This window comes from Neolamprologus multifasciatus, unplaced genomic scaffold (assembly GCF_963576455.1).
Source record: "Neolamprologus multifasciatus unplaced genomic scaffold, fNeoMul1.2 scaffold_19, whole genome shotgun sequence".
Classification (NCBI taxonomy): Eukaryota; Metazoa; Chordata; class Actinopteri; order Cichliformes; family Cichlidae; genus Neolamprologus; species Neolamprologus multifasciatus.
Genome location: NW_028181989.1, coordinates 27,582 through 34,701, shown reverse-complemented (window position 1 = coordinate 34,701; position 7,120 = coordinate 27,582). Strand labels below are relative to the sequence as shown.

At 42.0% G+C, this 7,120-nt stretch overlaps 1 pseudogene; it reads left to right on the top strand.

Annotated features, from left to right (window-relative positions):
* Positions 1-3,319: 3,319 nt before the first annotated feature.
* On the top strand, positions 3,320-4,690 carry LOC146490316 (general transcription factor II-I repeat domain-containing protein 2B pseudogene; annotated as a pseudogene).
* The last annotated feature ends 2,430 nt before the right edge of the window (positions 4,691-7,120 follow it).

Here is a 7,120-nt window from a genome sequence, read left to right as displayed (position 1 = left end):
CCAGATTGGAATTTATCCAGAATGCTGTATTCATCTAGAACAGCTATAAGCTGCTTAGCCACAACCTTTTCTAAAATCTTAGAAATGAACGGTAATTTTGAAATCGGTCTGTAGCTACTAAGAAGAGAAGCATCAAGCTTAGGTTTTTTTTAACAGAGGGTGAATGACAGCATTCTTACAATAAACAGGGACCTGACCAGAAACCAGTGAGGTATTGATAATTGTGAGCACACAGGGACCAATAGACTGAAAGACATTTTTAAACAAAGATCCAGGTAAAATATCAAGAGAGCAGGAGGAAGCTTTCATTGAATTAACTAACTTGATCGGCTCAGGTAAGGCCACAGGTAAAAATCTTTCTAAAATTACAGGCCTAGCTTGAGTTGGAGCAGACAAGAGAGACACAGAAGGAGAGAAACTGTTCCTCACTTTTTCAATGAAGAAAGAAAGAAATTTTTCACAATCTTCATTTGATGAAATTGGGACAGCATGTGGAGCAGGAGCAACAATATCACTAATGGTGTCGAATAGCACCTTAGGGTTACCTCTGCTCTTAGACACTAAGTCTGAGAAATAGGCCGCCCTCACATCTCGAACTGAAGTGTTAAAAGAGACTAAAAGGTCCTTTAAATGAAGGAGATGGACATGCAAACGCGTTTTCCTCCATAAACGCTCAACCTTACGGCAGCAACGCTTTCAGAAGCAAATGCTGTCATTTATCCAGGGAGGCGACTTTGAAACAGGAGCTAGTCTAGTTTTGACAGGACAAACATTGTCTAAAATACAAAGACAATGATTATTAAAAAGATGTGTTAAAAAATGAACATCTTTATAAGGAGATAAAACTAAATTCAAAGCATCCGAAAATTTAACAGCAGTAGAGGAAGTTAAGATGCGAGAGCTAACCACATGTCGAATAGGAGAGAGGGACAAATGAAAAGACAGATTAAAAAGAATACAATGATGATCCGAAATAAAAATGTCCTCAGTACAAATAAAATCAATGTTTAAACCTAAAGTAAAAACAAGGTCCAGTGTGTGTCCTTTGGTGTGTGTGGGACCAGACGCATGTTGTGTAAAATGAAAAGAATCCATGACGCTAAGGAAACCTCTGGCAAAGAGGTCAGAGTCATCATCAACGTGTATATTAAAATCCCAGACTGTAACCAGTCTGGACAGCTTCAAAGTCGAGGATAAAAAGTCACTGAACTCCTTTAAAAACATACTGTTTAGGCCAGGTGGACGATACACTACAGCGCAGTAAAACAGATCTTTATTTCCAATTCTAACCAGCTGTAGTTCGAAGAATGAAAAATGTCCGACCAACACTGCGCGACAGTAAAACCGGCTTCCAAACACCGCAGCGACACCTCCTCCTCGACCCGACGTCCGAGGCTGGCTGATGAATGAGTACCCACTCGGACAGAGTTCGATGAAGGATGAAAAGTCACCATCGCGCTGCCAGGTTTCGGTTAGAAATAAGAAGTCCAGTTTCTTGGAAAGAATAAAATCGTTCAGCAGGAACGTTTTATTAGTCATTGATCGAGCGTTAAAAAGCGCCACTCTCAGCGAAGTAGAAGACATATTATTAACAGAAGCGGCCCGATTTAGGGGACGAAGAAACAGAGAATTTGATCCGCGACGCTCATAAATTCCACTCACCGCGGGGATGGAAGGCCAAACAACAGGAGAGTCTGGATGAACACTCCTGAGGTAGCGCCGTCTCATAGATCCAGGCACAGTTAGTCCCCGTTTCCAGAACAGTCTGAGTTTTACCTGGACACCTGCTCTTTTTCCTCTCCTCCTCCGTGACTTGCGCGGACACAGAAAGGCGCCACTGATGACACCTAACGAAGATCCAGACACCGGTGTCGGCAGCGGAGGATGGAAAATACCGCAGGAGGATAAGGCATCTTGACTTATCATAGAGGATCGGATGGATAATAGCGTCAGGCGATCATAGACAAGGGCAGCCAACACATTAGTGACAAAAAGAGAAAGCAAAAAGGCCGAAAAAAACAGCACAGAGTAACCACGGCCGGCAGCGGCAAAGCCAAACACAGGCGCCATCATACCGGAAGCACACGTGTCTGTGTTTAATATGGCTTTTGTGTTGTTAACATGTTTAATGCTTTGTATTTTCTTCTATTTAATCTCAAAAAGCTCCTAAAACAGTCAGTGATCACCGTTGACCTCCCTCAGCTTTTATTACCGCTAATCATTTAAGCTCAGTTTTTAAAATCTTACGATGTAACTACAGCCCAGCTCATGCAGCAGTATATGAACGACTAACCTCGTATTGTGGATGGATAATCTCAGTTGTTCTCCTGGCTGAAGTTTGGTCCGTTTACAGCATCCTGCCATGCGATTACATTTGTTCCTGATCACTAAGAACCCTCGCGTTAACTTTTATCGAGTGGAAAAAAAGTTAGCTTGTCTATATTATGCTAACATAGCTGTGTCGCTAGCGATTACGTAGCACATCATTATATACCAGCTAGCCAAACTTCAGTAACCCTACAAACGTCACTGCTGTTTAGTTTTCTGTCTTCATTTATGTTGGAAGTGATAGCAGAGCTGTACGTTTTAATTTGTTTCCAAAACCCCGCAGTCAGGACATGCTATATTGTATTTAGATGGAAGCTAGCGAGCTAACTTCCTGCTAACTTCTAACTCCGTTAAATGTCATAAATTCCATTTTCATGGATGCCTGGATGTTAAACTCAATTGTTACACCTGGTAGAGCAGAACGCTGATCATTTTATTAAAGATGAAAGACTTTAGACCAGGCATGTCCAAAGTCCGGCCCGCGGGCAGATTTCATGTGGCCCACAGCTTCAGTCTAATTATGTATAATTTATGGCTCACTTTCTAAGTCTGAGTAAATAAATCCTGGCTTTAAATGTGTAATTCCTTTTTTTTTACCACATGGTGGCTGCACATTTTTTCTGCTACATGCACCTGTGCTGCGAGCCCGCCCTTCTCTGCTCATTTCTGCCATGGCGACTGTACGAAAAAAGAGAAAGGTTGATGGTGAGGGCCGCCGCTTTCAGGAGCGGTGGGAATTGCAGTATTTTTTTACTGAAATTCGAGGCAATTGTGTTTGCCTGATTTGTAAAGAGACTGTTGCCTTGTTTAAGGATTTTAACATTAGGAGACACTACGAGACTAAACAGCTGCAACATATAACAAGCTAACAGGGAGTGAGCGCGCTGAAAAAGTGAAGCAACTCCAAGCTGCTCTGGCTTCGCAACAGCAATTTTTCACGCGGGCCTGTGAGACACATGAAAATATCACGAAAGCCAGCTACGAAGTGGCTATGTTAATAGCTAAACATGGCAAACCTTTCACTGAAGGAACGTTTGTCAAAGACTGTGTCATGAAGCTGGTGGAAAACATTTGCCACGAGAAGAAGCAAGAATTTCTGAATGCTTGCTTGGCACGCAACACTGTGGCACGAAGAGTTGAGGATATATCGTCAGACATTCACAGACAGCTGCGGGACAGAGGAGTGGATTTTAATTATTTCTCATTAGCCTGCGATGAAAGTACCGATGCATCTGACACCGCGCAACTGCTGATTTATTTACGAGGAGTCGACGACAACACGAACGTAACAGAGGAGCTGCTGGATCTCAAAAGCCTTAAGGGTCAAACCAGAGGAATGGATTTATTCATTTCTGTTTGTGAAGCTGTTGATGATATGAAGCTACCATGGAGTAAAGTTTCTGGGATCATTACTGATGGTGCACCTGCCATGGCTGGTGAGCGAAGCGGATTGTCCACACTGATCTGCAATAAAGTCAGCGAAGAAGCAGGTAACGCTGTTAAACTTCACTGTATCATTCATCAGCAGGCTCTCTGTGCCAAACATCTCAAATTTGATGATGTTATGAAACCAGTAGCAAAGACAATCAACTGTATTCGCTCTAAAGCTCTGTACCACCGACAGTTTCTGCATGACATCCAGGCTGAATATGGTGACGTAATTTATTACAATGATGTGAGGTGGCTAAGTCGGGGGTCTGCACTACAGCGATTTTTCTCTCTCAGAGAGGAAATCAGACAGTTTTTAGATGAGAAGGGACAACCAATGGAAGAACTGTCTGATCCTGTATGGCTGGCAAATCTGGCTTTTTTGGTTGACATTACGAAGCATCTGAATGCGCTGAATGTTAATCTTCAAGGTAAAGACGCAGCGGGGAGCCAACTATACGCTCACATCAAGGCCTTTGGAACCAAACTGCAACTTTTCCAAAGACACTTGTCCGTAACAGAGCCCTGTACCGCACACTTCCCAGCTTTGAAAGAGGTTATTGACAGTTTCCCAGTGGACATTAATGTCCACATGAAGAGGTACGCAACAGCTATCGCGTCTCTTTCTGGAGAATTTAATAAACGCTTTCAGGACTTTGCAGCTATTGAAAAAGACATGCTGCTTTTCTCATCTCCCTTCTCCGTGGACCCTGATGATGCTCCTCCGCAGCTTCAGCTGGAGCTCATTGATCTGCAGTGTGACGATGAGTGCCGCGGAAAACACCGGCAGTGTTCTCTTGTTGACTTTTATCGGCAGCTAGACAAAGACAGGTTTCCTGAAGTGCGATCTCTTGCTAAGAAAATGCTGAGCTTATTTGGTTCCACATATTTGTGTGAGCAAACATTCTCTGTCATGAACTTAAACAAGAACTGATTGAGATCAAGGATGAGTGACTCCCACTTGCGTGATATTTTATGCATCTCAACCACTGCCCTCAAACCAGACCTAATTGCTTTATTAAAATCTAGATCTCAGTATCACCCCTCCCATTAGTCCAGGGATGCCCAAATTCTGTACTGGAGAGCTGCTTTGCATGTTTTAGTTCTTTCTGGTTTAGCACGGTTGAATCAAATGAAGAGCAGGCCTCCAGGAGTGACATCCCTGCATTACGCATGTGTTCCTGAACAGTAAAAAGCATAAAGCACGCTAATGCAATACACAAAAGGAAACGTATTTTGTTAAACTCTTAAGATTTGGTTTTAACTGTTGATGTTATGCTCTTAATTCATAGTTGAGTGTGTTGTGTACATATTGTGTAAATTTACAAATGTGTTTATTTCTTGCGGCAAGTGAACTTTCAGTTGTGCAATCTTCCAGTAGATGTGAAAAACTTTGGCTTCCTGAAAGGACTTGTAAAAGTCAAAGAGTGAAATTCACTTAAAAAAAAACAACTTTATTGATAACAGAACACTTGTCATTACTTATAACTGTTTAAATGTTCATTAGGCAAAGATATTGCAAACTCATGGAAATTTAGGGTATTCTATACAGTTTGTTCAATGTTGTCTGACTCTCCAGATATAAATGAAAGGCGGAATTGTGTCTTTAGAGTTGTAAATGCTTGCCTGAGTGTCTTTTATTTAGGTACATTTTTATTTTAAAAATAAAGGTAATAGTGACTATTAAAATTGTTCTTCATTATATTTTCATGTAACTTTGTTATGAAAAAAAAGTCAAAAGGAACCATTGGCCCCCAGGCATCTTCACTTTATAAAATTTGGCCCTCTTTGCAAAAAGTTTGGACACCCCTGCTTTAGACAGTGTTTTAACTCTCAGTAATACCATAGTGATCATTTGATACATGGACCTGGAGTCTAGGCCCAGACACGGCTAGTGGACTGGACACGGCCCACGTCTGGGCCGTGTCCAGACACGGCCCAGACACTCCCCACCACTGCCTGTTGATGAGATCTTGTGCCGCTCCTAAAACACTGGCCTCCAACTCCTAAAGAGACATGGGTATCCCTAAATTTAGCAAATATTAGCTTCAGGCTAGCTTGCTACGACGAATAGGCTAATACCAATATTTTACCACAACTTCACCAGATGTAGCTAAAAAAAAACTAAACTAGTGTCCAGTCCAGTGGGACACCAAGGAATCGATGACAAAAAATGATTACTTACTTGCGGTTTAGAGGGTCAAGCTGAAATTGAAGCAGCCATCGAAAGACGGGAAGAGAGAAAGATGGCAGCTTGGTGAGCACTAGTGGCCTCTATAATGTATGCAAATACATGCGGTGGCATCGTTCTGATCCCATAGGAAAACACTCTCCCAAAAAATCATCCCAGGCATATATGACACAGAATGCGCATCTTCTTTTTGCTTTGCAAATTAATTTATATTTTATTGTGTTGTGGTTTGCAGTGTTTTGTGTTAATTCACTTTAATTAATGTGTGTATGCACGTGCGAGTGTGTGAGTGCATGTGAGAGTATGTGTGTGCGCATGTGTGTTTGTGTATGCATGTGTCTGTCTCTGTATATGTGACTTCCTACTGGTCACAGGTGGTTACACCGAATAAAAGGGGTCATCTGACCTCACCCTGTTTATGGCTCAACTCTTTTAACGGTCCACCATATACAAGCATAGGCGAGCCCACAAAGGGAAAGAAGTGACATTCTTTAGCAGATAAGTAAACCAGACTCTTGCATGGAATGTGCAAGCAGTTTAAGACAAGGCTTACAAATTTAAGTACAACAATGACATTATTTAACCAGATCACTCTAACAGTTCCCTCCAGATAATCTTTTTTGTGCTATAAATATTCAGTCATGCACCCCTTGTCTTCTCCAATTGTTTTCCATAATTGTACGTATGGCCAGAGTTCAAATGTGTGTAGACATAGCAGTTGGTTTTGTTGTTTGTCCATGTGGCCTTTCAGCTAACTTCACAGCTATGCACCTCGTCAGCAGCCCCTCACCGTGGGCTGGGCCAGCATGTCCTCATTTCCTCTTCATGGCCTTTATAAACCCCCAAATCTTCTCACTTCAGGCGTTCTTTCTGTGGGGGAAATAAAGTCACCTGGCGGATTATCTGCACTTATGACTCCTCTACTGTCCTTTTAGCTCTGCAGATTTTTTCAAGAGTATTGAATCCAGTTGAACCCAATCCAGTTGTTTAATTGCTGTTATTGTCATGGTCCTGGATCATTTTGACCCAGCGTTCTTATTTCTCTTGTGTTTTTTATTTCCTACGTAGTTTATCCCATGGTTCTCAGGTTGTTCAGTTTAGTTTATTAGATTTCCCCTCGTGTCTTTACCCCCTGTGTCTCCCTCTGTGTATCTGAGTGTTCCCATTCCTCAT